The sequence below is a fragment of the Sminthopsis crassicaudata genome, chromosome 1 (assembly GCF_048593235.1).
Source record: "Sminthopsis crassicaudata isolate SCR6 chromosome 1, ASM4859323v1, whole genome shotgun sequence".
In the NCBI taxonomy this organism is placed as follows: domain Eukaryota; kingdom Metazoa; phylum Chordata; class Mammalia; order Dasyuromorphia; family Dasyuridae; genus Sminthopsis; species Sminthopsis crassicaudata.
In genome coordinates this window covers 537,026,129-537,051,308 of record NC_133617.1, presented here as the reverse complement: position 1 = coordinate 537,051,308, position 25,180 = coordinate 537,026,129, and the positions used below count along the sequence as shown (strand labels likewise).

The 25,180-nt window shown below is 32.3% G+C and overlaps 1 long non-coding RNA gene across 1 annotated transcript in view; it reads right to left on the bottom strand.

The window, feature by feature from the left end:
- LOC141555262 (uncharacterized) overlaps positions 1 to 15,747 on the bottom strand; it is an 84,323-nt gene extending 68,576 nt beyond the window's left edge. Inside the window, exon 1 of the long non-coding RNA XR_012486133.1 lies at positions 15,664 to 15,747. This is a non-coding gene — a long non-coding RNA (uncharacterized LOC141555262). The remainder of the gene's footprint in view (positions 1 to 15,663) is intronic.
- Positions 15,748 to 25,180: the final 9,433 nt, after the last annotated feature.

The window sequence follows — 25,180 nt, the reverse complement described above, 5'->3', positions numbered from 1 at the left end:
CCACAGCCTCCAGCCTAGGCAGGCACTATGAGTTACCGCCCCACCCACTGTTCAATCTCTTAACTACCCTGAGGCGAAAGCCTGGATTGCCTATGTCCTGGTGCCAAGATCTGCTGAGTCACCCCTGGGATCTGGGAAGATCCAATCTAGTTTTAAATTTTAAAGTGGCTTAGATTTCTCCTCTGAACTGCTATATTATAAGCAGAGAAGAGCTAACAGCCTGTGCCAGATTCTTTTATGTCAGTGGATTCTCTGATCCCAGAGCCCTCCCCAGTGCGACCGGCGCAGTGTGCTACTACCCCACTGTCTGCACTGGGCTCTCTTCTTCCTCCCCTGGGAGCTGACCTTTCCTGCTGAAACTCCAGATTCTCTTCAGCTGGTAAGTCGTGCTTCCAGTCCTTGTGGTATCTATCAGTCCAGCGCTATTTCTGAGGCTGATTAAATCTAGTTGGTTGTGAGGGAAGAAAGGAGCTTACACAGTGGCGTGTATCTTCTCCGCCATCTTGGCTCCCCTCTTTGATTTTTTAAACCTTTCATAAACTGCTCCTTCTGAACTTTTTAGTCTATGAGAAATAGAGGGTTTGACCACTCAAAATTGTAATATTTCACTAGTGATTGATGAAAATATACTTTTCTGCACACAATTACTTATACCAAAACATTAATTCTGATAGTGCATATGATTCTTAACATAATAACCATGAAATAACCCATAAAACATGAAAAAAAAAACAACAGAATTTTGTGATCACTTGTGCTAGCTCAAATTGATTTCAGGCAATATTCACTTTTCACAACTTATGAAATCTACAGTATCATAAATATTTTGCAGCAAATAAAATTCTTAATACTGAAACATCATTTCAATTGAATCTTAATTTTAATATGTCAGATAGTGGTGTGATGGCATTGTATTTAATACTATGCTGCTATAAAATTCTCTACCTTGGCTGTCCTTTGAAAACCAAAAATCTGCTACTATTAGCAGAAACTGATATCCCTTCCAAAACTGTCTTTTATAGCTGATGGATGATACCGGAGATTATAAAGGCAGCATCTATTTGAAATAACCTATCAATGACTTGAGTTTTGCGTGTGATTTGAGATCCTTATGACTCTTAAGAGTATGAGAGCATAGCAGAGTCATGTTGACATTTAATTTTGAAGGGATGATTAATGATGGGATCGACAGCCTCAAAGGTTCTAATCAGCTGGTCCATTAGCCTAACAGTTGTTGGCTGCAGACATTCCTTCATGAAGTTTATCTAACAATTTAATACCTATATTTTCTCACTAAAATTTATCATGATTTTTGCATGCTTAGGCTTACAGCTCAAAGGATTTGCACTATATTTGGGGGAAATATTTGAAACACAGAGCTTGTGTTTAATTGGCAAAAAATGAAAATATGACACAAATTCATATTGAGTTTTTACTCTATGATAATGGGGTGAACAAGACCAGTAAACAGCCTGGTAATATACTAATCAGTGAGTCCTCTATTTTTGACACCTCTATTTTTTTTTTCTATTGTGCATAGTCATGATCCTGTGGCTACCAACATGAAAGTTAAAATGATGTTACAAATAAAAACATGTAAATGTTTGAAATTATGAAAGTTAGACAAATAAATATTTTAATGTTGTACATATGGATATGTTTGCAAATTCTTCTCTCCCATTACAATTTGAGCTCCTAGAAGATGGAATTATGGTTTTCCCTTTGTTTCCTTAGTCCTTAGTAAAATGATGAACTAATTAATTGTAAGTGCTTAATTAATGCATGTTGAAAAACTGACTAAACTTCCCTTCAGTTATGGTCATCCTCATTATTACAAGAATAATTTTCAATAAATAATTTGTCTCAATCTAAACATAGTTATGTTTTTAAATATTTTATAAATTGTTTATTTGGGGGCTGTTTGTGTGTGCATGTTTTGTGTTATTCTTATGTTTCTGTCATTAGTTTACTCATCTTTAAAATGAGTCTAAGATTATGTATTAGATTTGTTTTCTTTAATGGGATTCAAGGGAGTGCAAAGCATGCAAAGCACATGTAACCTATTTTTGATATTGTTTTAAGCCTGTATGTATATCTATATATACACATATTCACACATATATTATATATAATATATATATATATATATATATACATACATATATAGATAGAGAGATAGATGCGTATGTATGCCTATCTATGGGTGCACACACACATATAATTTGGAAATAATCTCTATAGCAGTGATAGTATTTTCAAGTGCATGAAAGAAAAACTGGAAATTAGGGTGAGGTGAATGTCTAATATAGTAATACAATTTAAAAGGAAAATTTAAAATGAATGGAAGCATAAAGTCTTATATAGTAATCAGAAGGCAACATCTATGCAGTCAATGTAATGAATAATAGTAGTTTAGTTAAATAAATGTAAAGTAAAAAAATAATATTTCTTGTTATTAAGGAACTAAAAATCTAATGAAAAGACTATATGTAATAATTAGATACTTACAAATAAAGAAGAAATGAAAGGCAGTCTGAGAAATGAAGAAATTAGCAGCTGGAGGAACCATGAAACACCTCTTACAGAAGGTAATGTTTGCCCTGATATTTGAAAGAAATCAGGGAAATAAGGAGGTGGAGTTAAGAGGTCCAAACATTATGACATGGAACTTAGCCAGAATAAAGATAAGGAGATGGATAATCTTGTTTGAGAAACTGCAAGTACATCAATGTTGTTATAAGGATTATAGAATATGTAGAAGAGAGTTAAATGTAAAGAGAGTGAAAAGATAGGGAGAGGGTATGTTATAAGGAGCTTTAAATGGACAAAGCAGAAATTAAAATTTTATCCTGGAGATAATAAGAATCCACTAAAGCTCATTGTTGGGGTGGGGAGTGATATCATCAAACTTATGCTTTCTAAATATCACCTTTGTTCATTCAAAGAAAGTCTGGTGAATTAATAGACTAGAATATTATTATATTGAAAGAAATTAATATAATTAAAACAGTCACAGAAAAAGAAAAATTACCTTGGGAGCTAAGTTTTAAATGGTTTGGGAAAGGAATTAAAGAGAGACCTGAGAAAGAGCAGTATTATAAAAAAAAATAGCTAAAGAGGAGAGAGACCCCATGAGGAGTAATAATTTTTATTTTCTTCAGCATTTAAAAAAGAACAAGTTATTTTAGAATTGTTACTTTTACATTGAGATGTGATTTCACCATAAGAAAAATCAAGTGAGGTACAAAAGTAAGGGTGAATGAAGAAGAAAATGAAGGACAGGAAGAAGAACAGAAAGAAGAAGAAGAAAATGATGATGATGATGTTGATCAAGCACAAGAACTAAAACAAGAGAAGGAGGAGGAGGATGAAAGGAACAGTGAGGAGGACGATGAAAGAAAGTTCATTTAGTTATAAGAATTTAGACAGAAATTGTTGAGAAAGCCAATAATACCCTTATCGGGTCACACCTTATTTTATAAAAATGAAAAAATTTGAGGAAAGTCCCTTTGCCATTTTCTCAATGGTTGTTTTGATCGCTTGATATCTGTCATAAGTGCCAGACTACTTTTTAAATGCTTTCTTCTCTGCAACCTTTTTCAGAACACCATAACATGCCCATAAAATTAACCAATTATAGAGAATTGTGTAATTAGTATCCTTTACTCTGCCACACTATTTTTCAATATTAGATGTACTTTTATGACTTTAAAATTACATAAAGAAGTCATAACACATCTCTGATATAATTTAATAGAACTTTAAAGATAAAATATTGTGAAAGTGTCATCAATTCCATTGAATTCTGAATCAATCTAAATAAATAATACTGAATATAATGTGCTGTGATTGCTTAATGAATATCGATATAAAGATATATTTATATATGTACACACATAAATATATTTATACATACAGTTTCTACAGCTGCACTTTCCATAAGTTTATTAATTGAAATATAATGATCTGAGACATAATCTATATATAATATAATATAGAATCATATATATGTTATGCTTATATATGAAATATAACTATATATTATATAACATATAATTATATATTTATTATATGATATTAATTTATTTTATATTTATTATATCTCAAAGCACTTAATTTCAATTCACAAACAAATGGAATATTTAGTTTTAGAAATTACATATATACACATAAATATATGTACATGCACATACACAATGTACACAGGTATAATATTTGTTTATACATATATCCATCTATGCATGGATATGCATGTATATATTCATTAAGCAGTCACAGTAAACTGTATTCAATCCTGTCTAGTTATACTGATTCAGAATTCAATGGAGCTGAAAATACTATCACAATATTCTTTCTTTAAAGTTTTTTAAAAATTATATCACAGATGTATTATGACTCCTTTATTTACTTTAATTTTAAAGTAATACATTTTCATGTTAAATTTAATGTTAAATATTTATTGTTATCAAGAACTCAAAATCTAATGCAAAGACTATACGTAATAACTATATACTTACACATTTTGAAGTAAAAAATTAGTTTTATTATAATAAAGTTACATTTAACATTAACACACACACATACATATACATCAGGATAAAACACTCAAAAATATATCCTATTTAATTGCACACTTTCTCTCCCATAGTTTTAACACCCTTCTAAAATGCTTCCAAATGGAGTGGAAGTGACCCTGGTTATTTCAGGGTTATACCAGTAGAGTACAAGAACTAATGGGTCATGCAAAGCTGACAATGATTTAAATGCAGACCCACTGATTGATGAGATTTGAGTCTTTAGTCAGAAAAAGCATCTTAGCTAAGTTCAAGGTCTCTCATCATCATAATGGCCAATATGGTTATGGATTTTTCTGCTATAATTCTTAAAGGTTTTATAATCAAGAAAGTATGTAGAAGGAGTTCTGAGTTATGTCAGATAGTGGGGTATAAACAGTATATTCTTTGGGTAATGAATTATTTACAGTTTCTTAGTACAATAAAATCCTAGAGATGCAAGGTCTTTGTAGATTATGTCACACAATTCTCCTATTTTGATAGTCTAATAGCTCTCTGGTGGCATCAGGGTTGATACTTATTCTAAGTAGACCATACTTATACAACTTATTTTATTATAATCATATTCATGTTTTCAACATTCACTTTAATAACATTTTGCTTCATTTTTTTTCTCCCTACCGTCCTTTTCTTCTCCCCTTTCCTAAGGCAGCAAACAATCTGATGTAGGTTATATGTGGAGTCATATGAACATATTTCTGCATTAGTTATGGTATGAAAGAAAAAAGCAAAACAAAAGATAAAAGTCAAAATAAAACTAAAAAGTGAAAATAATATGCTTTAATATACACTTGGTTTTCACAATTTTTTCTCATGTGTATAACATTTTTCCATCATGATCCTTTTAGAATTGTCTTGGATCATTGTATTGCTGAGAGGATCTAAGTCTGTCTGAGTTTACCATCACACATTGCTGCATATAGTGGTGTCCAGTGTTTTCCTGATTCGCTAACTTTACTCAGCATTATTTTATGTAAATCTTTCCAAGTCTTTCTGAAATCTGCCTGCTCATCATTTATTATAAAATGATTTTATTCTTATTCTACACTTCTTCAGCCATTCCAAAATTAATGGGCATCTACTAAATTTCCAATTCTTTGCCCCAAAAAGAGCTGCTATAAGTAGTTTTTACATATGGGCTCTTCTCCCTTTTTTATGATCTCTTTGGGAAACAGACCTAATAGTGATGTCATTGATAAAAGGGTATGCAGTTTGATTGGTTTTTGGATATAGTTTGAAATTGCTCTCCAGAATGATTGAATTGGTTCACAACTCCATCAACAATACAATACTGTCCCAATTTTTCCTCATCTTCTCCAATATTTATCAGTTTCATTTTCTGTCATATTAGTCACTCTGATAGTTGTGAGGTTGTATCTCAGAGGTATTTTAATTTTCTTTTCTCTAATCAATAGTGATTTTAAAAAGTTTTTTTTATTATTATATATGATTATAGATAGCATTTATTTCTTCATTTGAAAACTGCCTGATTAGATTATTTGACTACTTATCAATTGGGGAATGACTTTTCTTTTTATAAGTTTGACTCATTCTGTATATTTTAGAAATAAATCCTTTATGAGAAAATTGTGAGATATTTATGTAAAAATTGCTTTCCATTATTCTTTCTTTCTTTCTAATCTTGATTGTGTTGCTTTTATTTGTGAGACCTTCCTTTTACTTTAATGGAATCAAAATGATCCAATTTATATTTTATAATATTCTTTAACTATTTTTTGGCTATAAATTCTACTATTTTTCTCACATCTGCTACACAAACCATAATTTAGTCATCTAATTTGCTAATAGTATAGTCCTTTATTTTTAAATCATGTACCTGTTTTGACTTCTTGGTATATAATATGAGATGTAGGTCTATAATGAACTTGTGTCCTTTTATTTTCCAGTTGCCAAGAGATTTCATCAAATTGAGAATATTCCAGAAGCTAAGGTTATTGGGTTTATCAAACGCAAAATTACTTTTGTCATTAACTATTTTGTATTATATTCCAAGTCTATTCCAATGATCCATCATCCTAGTTTTTGGTCAGTACCAAATAGTTTTGATGATTATCACTGTATAATTTAATTGGAGATATGATATGGTTGGCCATCTTCCTTTACATTTGTTTTTCATTATTTTCTTTGATATTTCTGTACTTTTTTTCTTCCAGATGAATTTTGTTTTTTTGTGTTTTTTTTTTCTAACTATATGAGATAGTTTTTTGGTAGTTTTATTGGCATGGCACTAAGTGAGCAAATTAATTTAGATAAAATTGTCATTTTTGTTACATTGAATCAGTCTATCCATGGCAAACTTTTTTTTTATTTGTTTTTTTGTTTGTTAGTTTGTTTTTCTAATTGTTTAGATCCTACTTTCTTTGTGTGAATAATGTGTTGTACTTGTGCAATTGTGTAATTATGTAGTTCCCAAGTTTTTCTTGGCAAGGATACTCTTAAGTATTTTATATTTTTACAGTTATTTTAGTTATTATTTTTCCTTCTATTCCTTATGACTGGGTTTGTTAGTTATATGCAGAAATATTGATGATTTATGTGGATTTATTTCTCTGTCTCTTTGTCTCTGTCTCTTTCCCCAACCCACTCCACGCAAATAAAGTTCTGTCCTTCATCAAAAGTCTGTTTTGCTTTTGATTATGGTCTCCCTTATATTGCTCCCATACCTTTAATCCCCTTCTCCTCCTAATTCCCTATTTAGTAAGATAGATTTTCATACTCAAATGAGTATGTGTGTACATATGCATACATACATATATACAAACACATGTGTGTGTATTCTTTCCTTTTTGAATGTATTCCAGTGAGAGAAGGTTCAAACATTGCCTGCTAATTGTTTATTTCACCCTCTATTATAGAACTTCTTTGTGCATTTTTTTTATGAGAAATTTTCTCCATTCTACTTCTCCCTTCCTACTGTTTCTAGTGCATTCCTCTTTCTCACCCATATTTTTGGAGGCATTTTGGGGAGATTCATAATTAAGATCTCTATATAGATATCATCTAATGGACCTAATAATGACAAGGTTCTTTGGAGTTATGTGTATTATTTTTCTATAGTGGGATGTAAACAGGTTAACACTCTTGCTTCTCAAGACTTTTCTTTCATATTTACATATGTTTACATTTTTAAGCTTATTAGGAGTCATGTTTGAATATTCAGCTCTGGTCTTTTCATCAGGAATTCTTGAAAGTTCTATACTTAATTAAATATTTATTTTTTCCAAAAATATTTTAATCAGTTTTTCCAGTTAGGTTAATCTGATCTGTTTTGCCTTCCCAACTATCACATTCTAAGTTCTCTGCTTCTTTAATAGGAAAGCTATTAAATCTTATGTAATCCTTACTGTATCTCCACAATATTTGAATTGTTGCTTTTGATTCTTGCAATATTTTCTCTTAACCTCAAAGCTCTGGAATTTGGCAATAATATTTAAGGAAGTTTTCTTTTTGGAATCTCTTTAAGGAGATTCTTGACACATTGTTTCAATTTTTATTTTATCTTCTAAATCAGTGACATTTTCCTTAATAATTTTTAAAATGTATTGTCTAGGATGATTTTTTGATCATGACTTCTAGGTAGCTCAATTGTCTTAAATTGTCTCTCCTTGGTCTATTTTTAGGTCACTTATTATTTTTGTTGTTGTTTTAGACATTTTACATATCATTATTTTTTTAAACCTGTGACTTAATTTTGTTTCTTTGATGTCTCCTTTACCTTCCACTTTTCTTTAATTATCTTCTTTGATGAGCTTTGCATCTCCTTTTCAATGTGACTCATTCATCTTATTAAGACGTTCTTTTCTCAATATTTTACCTTTAAAAAAAAGTAGGCTTTTATCTTTTCATATTTTTAAATTTTTATTTTCTCATTTTTTCTTCTTCCACTTTTATATGTTTAAGTCTACCAAGAATTTTCATTGGGCTTCAGTTCAAATAGTGTTTTTCTTTCAGAGTTTTGTTAAAGCTCTTTCATATTGTTACCTTGGAGTTTAATGACTGTATCTTTCTATCACCATTGTAGCTCTTAACAGTCAAGTTCGAACTATTTTTTGACTTTGAACATTGTGTTAAGGTTAATCTCTGCTCACCTCAGTGTGGGCAAGTTCAGTACCTAGTTTTCAGCTTTTTCATACTACTATGTTCAGAGCTAGTTCTAGGGGTTTGCAAGTTTGGGGTGCCTTACTGTCTCTAAACTGATAGCTCCCAAAACTGTTGATATTGCTGTTACTGTGACAACCTCCTCAAAGACCCTCTGCAAGGCCTGCTGCAATCTCTCCTACCCAGCTGTTTATATAAACCTTTCCTGTTGATCTCCTAAGATGTCTTAGGCTGGGAGAAATGTGTCACTTTCTGTTGACTCTGGAAGTCCAGAATTTGATTTGAAAAGTCATTTTAAAATTATTTGAAGTTTTTTTTTTTTTTTTTAAAGCATCTTATTTGGTGGAATATAGTACCACGTTAGCAGCTCTTTAACAACAATATATTTCTCAGACAACTATCAAAATAATTACATATTTTTTGGAACATATAGAAACAAAAATAGTTCTGTTCAATGACCCTCTAACAATCAATAACAGGGAAGTCATACAGCAGGCATATGTATATTCACCAAAAGTAGTTACCACTGTGATGGGAGAGATCATATATTCGTATTTGTAGAGAATATATTGTTCATTGCATTGGACCCCAAAATATTGTAGATCCTACCAGAAGAGATTTGTAATGATTCAAAGAAATTTGACAAGTCCATCTCTACTGGAAAGACTAATTGAATGAAAGGCGTCTATTATCTAGATTTCAAAATGCATTTGGCCCTTCAGTATGCATATTTGGGACAGACAAAACATTGGTTGTTGAGTTGAATTCAGAATTTAATAGGGGAAGAAAGTGGTCTTTGTGTGTGTGTGTGTGTGTGTGTGTGTGTGTGTGTGTGTGTGTGTGTGTGTGTGTGTGTTGGGCAATAATATAACTCCATTTTTGACTTCAGTCTTCTAAACATTTTACCATTTTACTATAAGGCATGGAGTGCTATTGTTGATTAGATGAATGAATAAATAAACTAAAAATGAATATCATACAGAGAATGATGGAGTCGACACAAGGCAGATATGAACATGTTACAACATTGCCTAAATTAGAACTCTTAAGAAATAGAGGATTAAAAGATGCTATCAAGTATTATGTATAGAAGGAGATGATTGACTGACCACATGACAAGAATGACAAATGATTAATAGATGTTGAGAGTTCTCTATTCATGTTCTCAAATTATCAGGAAAAAGTGGAGATTTCCTCCAGCATATTTGGTGTCCATCCACCCCCTACCCTTGGTAAATTAAAGACAAGGGTCACATAAGATGGACAGATATAAATAGGGTATGGACAATGATTTTATAGGGAAATTCTGAATCTATAAGATCTCAGTTCTATCCCAACATTTTGGGATATAGAATAAAACACATTTTTTTGGTAATATATATATTGCTATTTCCAGTTATTCTTTATACCAATATTCCTTTTTGACTGTTGTATCTTTCTAGATGAAATATAGATTAAATGTTTAGTGATTGAGACAGTTTTTTGAAAATTTCCTCACTATTTTGATTGTTTTGTTTCAATTAAATTTTTTCTAAGACATGTTGGCCATCATAGGTAATGATTTAATTCTTAATTTAATTTAATTCTTAATTAATTTAATTTAATTCTTAATTAATGGAGTCTCAGTGAAAGTTTTATGGTAAGTTCTACCTTTTTGACTTACCTGTTTACTTAAATTTTGGTTATTTTTATGAAAATATTTAAAATTGAGGGTTCTTCTACTGTATTTGTTATATCCTGTAAATTTATGGGTATATCATTCTTCCTCCACTGCAGCTATTTTCCAAGGTATGTAACTGGTGGATTTTTTCCCCATAATCCTTTATTAGATATGTGGATTTAATCTAGATACCCTTACTCTCTGCTCCAAACATGACATGGTAGTCTGGGACCACAGAAATGATAGAAACAAACAAACAAACAACAAAAAGCAGGGTATAGAACAAAGCAGACACAAACTGCCGGTAACATTAATAAAACTTTGTACCATAAAATTGATCGTATTTACCTTCTTAGGTATTTTTGCTAGAAAAGGACCAATCTGTGGACTGTTATTATTAATAATAATTAACATTTGTATAATGCTTATTATGTCCTAGGCACTAGACCAAGTGCTTTACCTCACAACAGCCTTTGAAGTTAGGTGCTAATATTATTGATATTAAATTAGTATAAAGAAACTGAGGCAAACAGAAATTAAATGACTTGCTTAGGGTCAGTCAGCAGGTAAGTTTCTGAGACTGGATTTGAATTCAGGCCTTCCTGACTCCTAACCTGCCACTGAATTAACTTGCTAGAATTACAGAGTCATCTAAGGTTTACAAAGCATTCTATATAGCAAAGAAAGATGATGAATCTGAGATGTTCTCAAGATGTTAATTGATTTAAGTTTGAAAATATGGGAAAAGAACTTGAACTTAAATTAGCTCAAAAATGAAAGTTCATCAAGGCTTTTTTTTTTTCTTTTTCTTTTTCTCTATGTTGCTTTCACTTTTAACACAAACATCTTACAAAAAATTCCACTCAAATCCATTAGAAACTCTCTGAAAGACTTAGAAATAAACGGCAATGAAAGTAGTATAAAAACTGTTGAAGAAACCCAAGAAGAAAAGGCAATAATATGATTCAGATGGCTCAGTGAATAGAGGCCTGGAATAAAAAAAAAGATCTGAATTCAGACTCAGTCTTTGACTCATAGATGAGTGATTTACTCTCTATTTGTCTTAATTCCCTGAAGAAAGAAATGGCAAATCAATCCAATATTTTTGCTTAGTAAACTCCATACAGGATAATGAAGAATCATACATCACTGAATGACTGAACTACAAGAAGGAAGGAATAGATTAGAATTCATTCAGAATAGAAACATCATGGAGAGGTAGAGCAAAGGTGAAACAATGACAGAAACCAGTTTTGCTGAATTTCTTTTCACAAGTCTCTAAACACCTCTAGTAAATGCACCCAATTGAATTCTAATAGGGAAATACCCCTTCCTCCAACAACAACAACAAAAAATCACAGTGAGTCCTTGTCCAGGCCAGGTTGTTAAAAAAATCAGAAAAAAAAGCTCTGCATGAAAGAGGACCAAGTTTAGCCAAGAATGTACTTATTTCAGTTCTCCAGCACCCAAGTAAAAAATGTATGAGGAAAAGATGTCTTCCCACATCCATATAAGCATTCCATCATACCTTGCTAGGGTTCTCCAGACTCTAACCAGAGAAATCTTGTCACAGAAAGGTGTAAAATGGCAGCTTTTTTTGCCTGCTACTTAGTTCCAAGTCTAAGAAGCAGAGTAGACTGAGAAGGGGATAAAGGAATAGCATTGCCAAATAAGATGATATACAGAGAGGTGAAGAAGTTCAGTATCCAATAGCAGTAGTTTGACCTAGTACCCAGAAGCAGAGCAGAAACTCATTTCTAAAATTTAGCTCCACTTACAGAGAACTAACCAAGAAAAACTCCCACTCAAAAGAGGAGCTACCTATTGTGCCATTCAAAGCTAACAGAGATTTCTAGCTTTCTCATAGAACCTGAGGTTAGAAGTAGTCTGTTATTGCTCAAACCCAAACTTAGGTCTAGAACTTACAGAGATCAGACTAGGGAGGTCAGCAATAAGGTTTTACCCTTCTAAAGATAAGATCTGAGAGCTCTGAAAGCTTATAGGTACCTAGCCTTTGCCAGAGATCCTGGAAAAAAATACACTTTCAATGACTCAAGAAAGCAGCAACCAAAAAACACAAAGTGCAACACAGGTCATGCATAATATCAAGTCCCAAGTAAGAAAGTAGAAAGGAAGAAAAACAACAACAAAACCCAAAACAAAATACAAAAACAAATAAAAAATATTTTTAAAGTGGCTATGATATGCCAGAATCTGTTCCATGTACTTTATAAATACTATCACATTTGATCCTCACAATTCAGAGAAGAGTTATTAGTATCCCCTATTAGTATCCCCATTTTACAATGGAAGAAATAGAGGCACACAAGTTAAAGGGATTTCCAAGAGTCAACAGACAGAAGCTATCATAAAGATAAAGCCATAATAACTGGAAATCTTAAGATGAAGAAACAAATAACTTCTAAACATTTGAAATCAAAATTTCAGGGAAAAATAAGAACAAAAACATAACCTGAGCAAAGAAATCTGCTAGAATTCATAGAATAAATGAAGCATATTATAAAAAATGAATAGAAGAAATGAAATGCTTCAGAAGAGAGGAATGGACTGGAAATGAGAATGATGGAAGAAATAATTTTTTGAAGGAAAAATCTTGCACAAGCAATAAACTCTCTGAAAATTAGAGAAAAAAAGTATCAATAAAGGTCAACATTTCTATGAGGCAAAAAGAAATATTTAAACAAAGTAAAAGATTGAAAGAATAGCAGAATACAAATAGTATTTCAGTTTTATAAAATGCTTTGGAAAGCATTTTGAGGCAAAAAAAAAAAAAAAAAAAAAGATCATTAGACTTTCTGAATGCCATGATATCCTTTCCCCTCCCCCAAAAGAGTTTAGACATCATATTTCAAGAAATTTAAAAGAACTTGCCCAGAAATCTTAAAACCAGAGAGCTAAGAGGAAATAGAAAGAATCTATCTCCTAAAGAAACAAAAAAAGAAAGAAAGAAAGAAAACTCCTAGATGTAGCACAGACAAAGTAGAGTTTCCATATTAAAGTCAAAATAAATGCTGCAAATAATTAGAAAAGGAGTTCAAGTACCCAGGTGCTTCAGGCATGGTAGTTCATGATTTAGCAGCCACAACATAAAGTAGCAGAGAATGTGGAATAAAATATTCAAGAAGGAATTTGTTAAAAGTTCACAGCCAAGAACAACTTAAAGAAAAACTCAGTAGATTTTATTGGCATGGGGGTATGAATTTTTAATGTAACAAAGGACTTCTAGATATTCCTCATGAAAAGACTTAGGTGGCAGAGAAACTTAAAAATTCAAATTTAAGAATGAAGATAAACATCATAAGATAAACATTAATGAACAAGTTTAAAAGATTAAACAAGGATAAATTGCTTACATCCAAAAATATGAAAATTATATGTGTCCCCATTAAAGGGAATAAAGAAAGGATAATTAGGCAAGACCTTATAATGATTGTTATGTATTTATGATCAAGAAAATGCAAAATATGTTAAGATGATTTGGAGAAGGTGGTAGAGATTAGGGTAATCAGGCTGAGTAAGTAGACATCTATACAAAAGTAGAGGAAGGAGTGGTGAGAATAGCTAACATTATTATATGAACAGATCAAAAAAGAGGAAAAAACTAAAATAAAGTAAATGGAAACAACTACATAGCAACAGTGAAAAAATGCTAAAAAGTTATAAAGAAGAAATTAGACTTGAAGGAAGAATGATACTTTTATGAATACCCAAATGAAAACATATTCCTAACATATCTCTTTGTAAAGGTGGGAGGTTCATATGTATTATTGTTGCACATGTTTTGAACTTTTTCAATGTAGTTATTAATTGCACTTTTTATGTTTTAAAATGCTATTATTTATATGATATAATATGTTTAATTAATTAATAATATATAATATGTATGATATAAAAAACAATACCTTTCCCCTTTTTCTCCATATATATGAAAAGATCTTGTTTTTTATTGTGTCCCAATAAGGCAAAAATGGCTGATGAGAGAGCAATAAGGCGATTTTGCTTAATTAAAATAACAAAACAGATTTTTAAAAGAAAAATCATAATATTGAAACAAATATTGCCTAGAGATCCAACAAACTACAAATGAAGAATGGATAAGAACAGAACTATGTAAGAAATCTCAGTGGCAACGTAAGGTAATAGGTTTTGCTATATGTTTTACTACATGCACATTTCTATAATAGTGAATCTCTAAGGTATACACTGTTGATGAAAAATAGATCTAACCATTCTAGAATTCAGTTTGTAAGAAAATGACTAAAATGCTTGTATTCTTTGACTTAGAGCAAGGAGATCAGAAATGGAAAGAATGACTCCACATATAAAATTTTTATCCTGTAGAATCAAAGTATTGATAATGAAGTAAATAAGTAAAGTGATAAGAGCAATATGGAGTTGTCCTCATCAAGTCTCTTTTAGTTAATGAATCATGTTACAGGACAGTGAAAAAACTGCCAGTTGTAAATTGGTCCACATTCTGACAAAAATAAAAACAAAGGAAAAGGGTTAAAAAAATCATAAGCAAGGAAGTTTGTTTTGTGGCAAAATGATATGCAATTAAAAATATTTTCTTACTTTTTGGAAAATAACATTTCCCCCCCCCCAAGTATATGCAAAAACAATTTTGACATTCTCTCATTTTTTAAGTTTTTGATCCCAAATTCTATTTCTACCTCACCCACCCCCAGATGTTAAGCAATCTAATAAAATTTGTGCATGCACAATCATGAAAAATGTTCTATAGTATTCATTCTGGGCAAGATTTATATACTCTGATCTATGTTCAAGGGACATCATTTTTTTCTCTGTTGGTAGATAGCACCTTTCATCATGAGTCTTTTGGGATTTTCTTGGATCAATGCAGCATTGTGAATAGCTGAGTCATTCACAGATATTTTCCTGGTTCTTCTCACTTAACTTTGCATAAGTTCATGAAATCTTCTAGACTTTTCTGAAATCTCTTGTTCATTATTTCTCATAGCACTATAACATTACATTATAATCATATATCACAATGTGCTCAACCACTTACAATTGTAATCTCAATTTCCAATTCTTAACTACCACAAAAAGAGTTGTTATAAATATTTGTGTACAAATAGGTTGTATCTTCTAGCATGTGCTGAGGTCAATCTGGTGTTTCTGTGTTTTGCTGGGGCAACCCTGTAGCATTTGGCAGTTTGGCCACTGGCCACTGCCAATTTGTTCAGGGTTATGCTGAAGCAACTGGCAGGGGTCCAATGCTGTTGGCAGTCTGATTGCTTAGGCACCTGTATTATTCACAATTACCTTTTTACTTGGGGCTACACATGGAGATCTGGCTTCTGGAGGTTTGCCATTTGCCTGGTGCCATGCTTAGGTTTGGAAAAGTCTGACCATTGGGGGATGCCTTTACCCTAGTTACATTGAGGAATGTGACACGTTCTAGATCTAGAATCTTTCAGTTGCCCTGGATATGCTGGGAAACAGGGGGAAGGAGGTGAAAGAGTCCTGCTGTTGGCAAAGACTACTCCAGAAAAATGTGGCTTTGGATCTGCCATTGGTTTGTTGAGACAGGTTTTTTCCTGAATTGTGATCTCCTTTTACCCAGGTGAGACATACTTTTCATTACGATATCTATATTTTTGGGTTCAAAGATTGTTTCTTCCAATCTTTTCATTACTCCTACTGATTCAAATGTTATTTGGGAGCATTATTTTATGTTCACTTGCAGGTGCAAGAACTTAACCCATTTAAGCAATTTAAGGCTTAACCCATGATCTTGGCTTATAAAAATCCCTCTCTAAACATTTTAATTGACTGTCCCTGGTTGAATCTTTCAATTTGTATTTTATCCTCTGGTTCTAGGATATTAGGGAATTTTCCTTAATGATTCCTTAAAATATCATGGGCATATTCTTCTTTCTTTCTTTCTTTCTTTCTTTCTTTCTTTCTTTCTTTCTTTCTTTCTTTCTTTCTTTCTTTCTTTCTTTCTTTCTTTCTTTCTTTCTTTCTTTCTTTCTTTCTTTCTTCCTTCCTTCCTTCCTTCCTTCCTTCCTTCCTTCCTTCCTTCCTTCCTTCCTTCCTTCCTTCCTTCCTTCCTTCCTTCCTTCCTTCCTTCCTTCCTTCCTTCCTTCCTTCCTTCCTTTCTTTCTTTCTTTCTTTCTTTCTTTCTTTCTTTCTTTCTTTCTTTCTTTCTTTCTTTCTTTCTTTCTTTCTTTCTTTCTTTCTTTCTTTCTTTCTTTCTTTCTTTCTTTCTTTCTTTCTTTCTTCCTTTCTTCCTTTCTTCCTTTCTTCTCTTCTCATTTATCTATTTTCTAGGTCAGTTATTTTTTTTATTTGGTTTTATTTTGTTTTTCTCCAAAAAAAATTTACATATTTTTTCTATTAATTTATTCTTTTGATTTTGTTTCATTCCACTTATCCAAATCTACTTTTTAAGGAATTATTTTTGTCAGAGAACTGTTGTACCTCCTTTTCCATTGAAACAATTTTATTTTTTAAGGGGTTGTTTTCTTCAGTAAAATTTTTTTTTTTATATCACATTTCCTTACTCTTATGTTTCTTTTTTCCCTGTTTTGAAGAAAAAACAATAGGAAAAAAATACAGAAAAAAAAACACTAAAACAAAAGAAATCATTGTCATGTGCCCAGCAGAACATCAGGGAGAGAATATAAATTTCCAGGTGAAGAAAAGATACGTACTAGTAGAAAAAATTGTGTTCGTGTCAATATTTATCTTTATAGGCTTTCTTGTAGATTGTTCTTTTATTCTCTGCTGTGGCCTTTTTTACTTTATTCTTTTCCCCCTTTCATCCCCCCACCTCATTATTTATATTCTATTTTGTTATTTCTTGGTCTTTTATACTTTCACTGGCTTCCCCTTATCCAATTCTAATTTTCAAAGAGTTGTTTTTATCTTTAAGACTCTGTATCTCCTTTTCTAGTTGGTTAACTTTGTTTTCATAATCTTGTTTATCTTAGGTGGTTTTAATTTTAATTATTATTATTTTTAAGTTTTTCCTCAGGGACTTTCATTTGATTTTTAATTTTTTTTTTTTTTTTGAATTCTTTATAAGTTCTCTCTGGGCAGGGGATCAATTAACATTACTTTGTGGAGTAAAAGAAGCTTTTTCTTTTTGTTTGTTTGTTTTTTTTTTGTTTTGTTTTTTTTTTTTTTTTGTTTTGTTTTTAACTTTTGAGAGTGAATCCCACTCTTCCCTATTTCCATAGTTAGGTACTATGTTTAGGTTCATCCTTTGCTGGTTTATTTTATTTTATTTTTTAAATGAGAAGCATTAGTGTAAGCACCTCTAATTATGGGATGGAGGGATGGTGCCTCTAACTTTACTACAATTCTCCTCTTTGATCTTGAATCCCAAACCAAAAGCTCCACTCAAGTGCTGGTAGCTTGAAAGATCCTTGCCCCATTGCTTCTGCACTCAATCAGTATGCTGGTTCCTTTTCATCCATGTCTGCTTCTCTGCAACGCATCTGAATCTGACATTCTTAATAAGCCAAGGTTCCCTCAGCCTTCCCAGTATCAGACCCCTGATTCCCATGCAATCTGGGAAGTGAAAAATCTCTATAGTTCTTGCTGAGGGTCCTGCCATTAGCTAATTCTATGGTTTTTCACTTTTGGTGTTTCTGCAGAGCTATACTGGAGATGTTTGTACTTCAATTGATTATTCCCTTACCTGGATCTTTCTTCTAATCTTCTTGGTTTGTGCTAGGAGGACTTTTATTCTGCACAAGTCTTCTTGATTTTTCACTAGTCTGTGTTATCCCTGAGGCACAAATTTGTTCTGTTTGTGGAGGAAATCTCTGGAGGAAACTCTCCCATCTTCCCAGAATCTCTATCTTCACTCTTTTTTGAGTTTCTTTTACTAAGGTGTTGACCTTTTTATCATGATTCTTTTTTATGACTTTTATTTCTTTTCCCAATTTTTCTTCTACTTTTCTTATTTTTTAAATCCTTTTTGAGCTCTTTCAGTTTTTGTTTTTGTTTTTGTTTCTTGCAGTTTTTGTTTTTGTTTTTGTTTCTTGCCTGAGAGCATTTTTCTTTGAGGCTTTGCATATAGCCATTTTGACACTGTTGTCCTCTTTTAAGTGTGTGTCTTCATTAGATCAAATATATATATATATATATATATATATATTTAACACGAGTTTAGGATCTTGCTATTGGATTGCACTAGGCCTCAGGGCCTAGCTGCTAGCTTTCATGGAAGGGGGTGTCTCTCTACTAGCTTGTCTTGGAGGCAAAGCATCCTTTTTTATTTGTCCAGATGCAGGGCCATGCTGCTTATTTGCTGTCAGGGCAGGCCTCTCTGCTGGTTTCCTCAGATAGTGGAATTTTGACTTTTGCTTACCTTGGAGTCAAGTCTTACTGCTGGTCTGTTCTGGAGGCAAGGACTCATTGATAACTACAAATGGAGGTAGAACCTTGCTGGTGACCTCTGGATCATCTCTGTGCCACTTGTCTAAAGGGACTCTTGGCCTGCTTTGGGTTTACTAATTTACACAAACATTCCTGATGGCTTGTCCCAGGGACCTCAGGGTTTGCTGCAGGTTCCCTGGGTTACAGGGAACTGAAATAATTGCCACTCACAGACCTTGTTCTCCTCCATTTCAGTGAAATAGATCTTTTCTGCTGAGCCTCAAATTGTTCAGGGTTGGTAAGTTGCTTCCTAGTTTCCAAAATGGTACGGAGGCATTTTTAAGATTTTTTTGGAGGAAAATTGGGAGGGCTCCAAGGAATTCCAGCCTCATTTTACCCTCTTGGTACCAGAAATCCCTATGGCATTGTATTAAGAAGATTGTGTGTGTGTGTGTGTGTGTGTGTGTGTGTGTGTGTGTGTGTGTGTGTTTGTGAGTATTTAAAAGGAAAAAAAATCACTAAGAACCAGCATAGCTTCATTAATATCAGACCAATCTCATTTAATATTTCTTATAAACAGATCATACATAATGGTATATATTACTTACTGATATTCTAAAAAGCATTTTAAACGGCCTCTTTTGTTGTTTTTGAAGACAATTTGAAGAGAAATGGGATCGACAATATTATTATGTGCATTTAAATTTGGAACTGATGGAATGACCAGATGCAAAGAACAAATATTAACTGATCAATGTCAACTTGGAAGAAAAGTCTCTATTGAAGTGTTTTTGGCAGAGAAAGAGTTCCAGCAGATGTCTGGATAATTGAAATTTCCCATCACTACTATATTATAACGCTGTGCCAAGTTTGAGATATGATCCCCAAACACTTCTATTTTCTTTTCGTGTCCAGGTGGTCTGAAATATACCATGAAGGCAAAATAGTTTTGTTTTTGATTTTTTTTCTTTTTGGTCTTTCCATGCTGAAGTAAAGCACTATAATTTGGTTAAACCAAAAGGAAATGATTGTCTAGAGAAGAGACTTTCTCTAAATTTTAACTTCCAAAGTGCTGATATTCTCAGGCTTTTACTATGGGAAGGGAAATTAGAGTCACTCTAGTTGTTAGCTGGTGAGTCCCAGGATAAAGGGCTGAGAATACCAATTTTATAAAAAGTCAATAATTTCTGTGATATAAGATTTAAAGTATTTTGAAGCATTTGATAGCACAGTAACTAACACTTTGGACTTAGAGTTAGGAAGTCCTGAGTTCAAGTCTATCCTCAGACTTAGCTGTGTGACCATAGAAAAGTTATTTAACCTATTTGTCTCAATTGTTATAACTGTAAAATTGAAATAATAATAGATCTTCCTTATAGGGTTATTGTAAAATCAAACATAATAAGATTTTTTAAAAAAGTTACTTCATTATTTGGCAAGTGGTAGGCAAGTTATGAATGCTTATTTTCTTTGCTCTCTTTTCATTGGTAACTTGTTCAGAAATATCATTCAAGAAGGGCATCTAGGCAAGCAATGTCTTTTCTATCAAGACTGCACTCTAGTCCTTCTCTATTATGCAAGATACTCCTAGAACTAATACAAATGTAAAATATCTCATTGTAAAAACAACTGAGCTGGAAAATAGATCTAGGAAAGACAAATTAAAATTTATTTGATTTCCAAAAACAATGATGGAAAAAAAAAAGCCTAGGTATCATCTTTTTTTTTTTTAATTATTATAACTTTTTATTGACAGAAAATATGCATGGGTAATTTTTTACAACCTTATCCCTTGTACTCATTTCTGTTCTGACTTTTCCCTTCCTTCCCTCCACCTCCTCCCCTAGATGGCAGGCAGTCTTACACATGTTAAATATATTATAGTACATACTAGATAAAATATATGTGTGCAGAAGAGAAGAGTTCTCTTGTTGCACAAGAAGAATTGAATTCAGAAGGTAAAAATAACCTGGGGAGGAAAACAAAAATGCAAACAGTTTGCACTCATTTATCAGTGTTCCTTCGCTGGGTGTAGCTGATTCTGTCCAACATTGATCAATGGGAACTGACTTAGATCTTTTCTTTGTCGAAGGTATCCACTTCCATAAGAATACATCCTTATATTGTATTGTTGTTGAAGTGTATAATGATCTCCTGGTTCTGCTCATTTCACTCAACATCAGTTCATGTAAGTCTTTCCAAGCTTCTATGTATTTATTCTGCTGGTCATTCCATAACATTCATATACCACAATTTACCCAATCATTCCCCAATTGATGGGCATCCATTCATTTTCCAGTTTCTAGCCATTACAAAAAGGGTTGCCACAAACATTTTGTCACATAACAGATCCCTTTTCCTTCTTTAAGATCTCTTTGGGATATAAGACCAGTAGTAACACTGCTGGAACAAAGTATATGCACAGTTTGATAACATTTTGGGCATAATTCCAGATTGCTCTCCAGAATGGTTGGATTTGTTCACAACTCTACCAACAATGCATTAGTGTCCCAGTTTTCCCACATCCCCTCCAATATTCATCATTATTGTTTCCTGTCATCTTAGCCAATCTGACAGATATGTAGTGGTATCTCAGAGTTGCCTTAATTTTAATTTCTCTGACCCATAGTGATTTGAAACATTCTTTTATATGAGTGGAAATAGTTTCAATTTCATCATCTGAAAATTGTCTGTTCATATCTTTTGACCATTTATCAAATGGAGAATGGCTTGACTTCTTATAAATTAGAATCAGCTCTCTATATAGTGAGGCCTTTATCAGAACCTTTAACTGTAAAAATATTTTCCCAGTTTGTTGCTTCCCTTCTAATCATGTTTACATTAGTTGTGCTTGTACAAAGGCCTTTTAATTTGATATAATCAAAATTATCTATTTTGTGATTAATAATGTGTGCTAGTTCTTTTTTGGGTCACAAATTCCTTCCTCCTTCACAAGTCTGAGAGGTGAACTATCCTATGTCCCTCTAATTTATTTATAATCTTGTTCTTTATGCCTAAATCATGGACACATTTTGATCTTACCTTGGTGTATGGTGTTAAGTGTGGATCCACGCATAATTTCTGCCATACTAATTTCCAGTTTTCCCAGCAGTTTTTGTCAAATAATGAATTCTTATCCCAAAAGTTGGAATCTTTGGATTTGTCAAACACTAGACTGCTATGTATTGACTATTTTGTCCTGTGAACCTCACTTATTCCACTGATCAACTAATCAGTTTCTTAGCCAACCAAATTATTTTGGTGACCTCTGTTTTATTATATAATTTTAGGTCAGTTACAGCTAGGCCATCTTCATTTGATTTTTTTTTTTCATTAATTCCCTTAAAATTCTTGAACTTTTGTTCTTCCATATGAATTTTATTGTTATTTTTTCTAGGTCATTAAAATAATTTCTTGGGAGTCTGATTGGTATAGCACTAAATAAATAGTTTAGGGAGTATTGTCATCTTTATTATATTTGCTCAGCCTGTCCAAGAGCAGTTAATATTTTTCCAATTATTTAAATCTGACTTTATTCATGGGGAAAATGTTTTGGAATTTTGCTCATATAATTCCTGACTTTCCTTTTATAGATAGATTCCCAAATATTTTATGCTATCAACAATTATTTTGAATGGGATTTCTCTTTGTATCTTTTGCTGTTGGATTTTGTTGGTGATGCATAAAAATGCTGAGGATTTATTTGGATTTATTAATGTAATACAATGAAACTGCAACTTTATTAAAGTTGTGAATTATTTCTAATAGCTTTTTAGTAGAATCTCTGTAGTTCTTTAAGTATGCCATCATATCATCTGGAAAGAGTGATAATTTGGTTTCCTCATTACCTATTCTAATTATTTTAATCTCTTTCTCAACTCTTATTGCCAAGGCTAGTATTTCTAATACAATATTGAATAATAATGGTGATAGTGGGCAATCTTATTTTACTCCTGATCTTACTGGGAAGTTCCAGTTTATCCCCATTACATATGATGCTTACTGATCATTGTAAATTTATGCTCCATTTATTCCTATACTCTCAAATATTTTTTATTAGGAATGGATGTTGGATTTTATCAAGTGCTTTTTCCGCATCTATTGAGATGATCATATAGTTTTTGCTAATTTGGTTATTGATATAGTCAATTATGCTAATAGTTTTACTAATGTTGAACCAGCCCTGCATTCCTGGTATAAATCCTATTTGATCATAGTGTATTATCCTGGGAATGATTTTCTGTAATCTTTTTGCTAATATTTTACTTAAGATTTTAGCATCAATATCCATTATGGAGATTGGTCTATAATTTTCTTTCTCTGTTTTCAACCTACCTGGTTTAGGTATTAGTACCATGTCTGTATCATAAAAGGAATTTGGTAGAACTCCTTCATTTCCTATTTTTTCAAATAATTTATACAGCATTGGGGCTAATTGTTGTTTAAATGTTTGGTAGAATTCACATGTAAATCCATCTGGTCCTGGGATTTTTCTTTTTCTAAAGTGGGAATATTTAAGCAATTTACTTCCTCCTCTGTTAATCTGGGATATAAAGGGCTAGAACTGAGCAATGCACTTGGATAATGAAGCACGTGAGACTAATTGCCAATTGGACAGTTCCCTATTAACTTGTTTGAAAGTTGACCCTTTCTAGCTGTTCTGTGCTGACTTGATTGGTGGGACAAAGAGGGGGAAGTGACATGTGTGGGAGGAGTAGGAGGAGGAAGAGAAATTGAGTTGGGGACACTGAGTCAGTTTCTCCTGGCTTTTGAGGGAGGAAGGTGTGTGTGGGGTTGCTAGGCTTAACCCCCTGACCTTGACCATAAAAGATCAAGAATAAAGATGTTTAGTAATCCTGATTCCTGCTGATTTCTGGGAAGATAGAGTTCCAGCACTGGGAAGCCTGCATTTTTGAAGGTAGTCATCCATTTGACTTAGGTTATCAAATTTATTGGCATAAAGTTAGGCAAAGTAACTCCTTATTATTGCTCTAATTTCCTCTGCATTTGGTGGAAAGTACTCGCTTTTCATTTTTAAGACGAACAATTCGATTTTCCTCTTTCCTTTTTTTAATCAGATTAAGGGTTTATCTATTTTGTTGTTGTTGTTGTTGTTGTTTCCATAGAACCAACTCTTAGTTTTATTAATTAAATCAATAGTTGTTTTTGTTTGTTTGTTTGTTTGTTTGTTTGTTTTTACTTTCAATTTTATTAATCTCTCCTTTTATTTTTAGAATTTCAAGTTTAGTGCTTGACTGGAGGTTTTTAATTTTTTTTTGTTTTTTTTTTGTTTTTTCTAGCATTTTTAGTTGCAAGACCAATTCATTGACTTTCTCTTTCTCTATTTTATGCAAGTAGGCCTCTAGAGATATAAATTTTCCCCTTATTACCACTTTGGCTGCATCCCACACATTTTGGTATGATGTCTCATTATTATCATTTTCTTGGGTGAAGTTATTAATTATGTCTATGATTTGCTGTTTCACCCAATCATTCTTTAGTATGAGATTATTTAGTTTCTAATTATTTTAATCTATTTTCCCCCAGCTTTCTATTGAATGTAATTTTCATTTCATTGTGGTCTGAAAAGGATGCATTTACTACTTCTGCCTTACTGAATTTGAATTTAGGTTTTTATGTCCTAATATATGATGAACTGCTAAGAAGAAAGTGTACTCCTTTTTGTCTCCATTAGTTTTCTCCAAGTCTATCAGATCTAACTTTTCTAGTATTCTATTTACCTCTTTGACTTCTTTCTTATTTATTTTGTGGTTTGATTTATCTAATTCTGAGAGTGCAAAGTTTATATCTCCCACTATTACTGATTTGCTATCTATTTCTTCTTGCAGCTTTATTAATTTCTCTTTTAAGAGTTTAGATGATATACAACTTGGTATATATATGTTTAATATTGATATTGCTTCATTATCTATGCTATTCTTTAGCAAGATACAGTTTTGTTCCTTATCTTTTTTAATTAGATCAACATTTGCTTTTGCTTGATCTGAGATTAGGATGGCTACCCCTGCTTTTTTGGCTTCACCTGAAGCATAGTAGATTCTGGTCTAACCTTTTACCTTTATTCTATATGTATTGCCCTGCTTCAAGTGTGTTTCCTGTAAACAACATATTGTAGGATTCTGGCTTTTAATCCAGTCTGCTAACCACTTCCTCTTTATTCAGGAGTTTACCCCGTAAACATTTATGATTAAAATGACCAATTCTGTATTACTTGCCAGCTTGTTAACTCCTGCTTATGCTTTTCTCCTTTCTTTTCCCTTACCTCCCTCCCAAGTATTAAACTTGTGAGCATCACTTGCTTCTCACAGTCCTCCCTTTTTAGTATCCCTTCCTCCATCTTAGAGTTCTTCTCCCTATCTTACTCCTTTTCTTCATAATTTCTGTATTCTCTTCCACTTAGCTTACTCCTTTCCTTTTCACTTTTCCC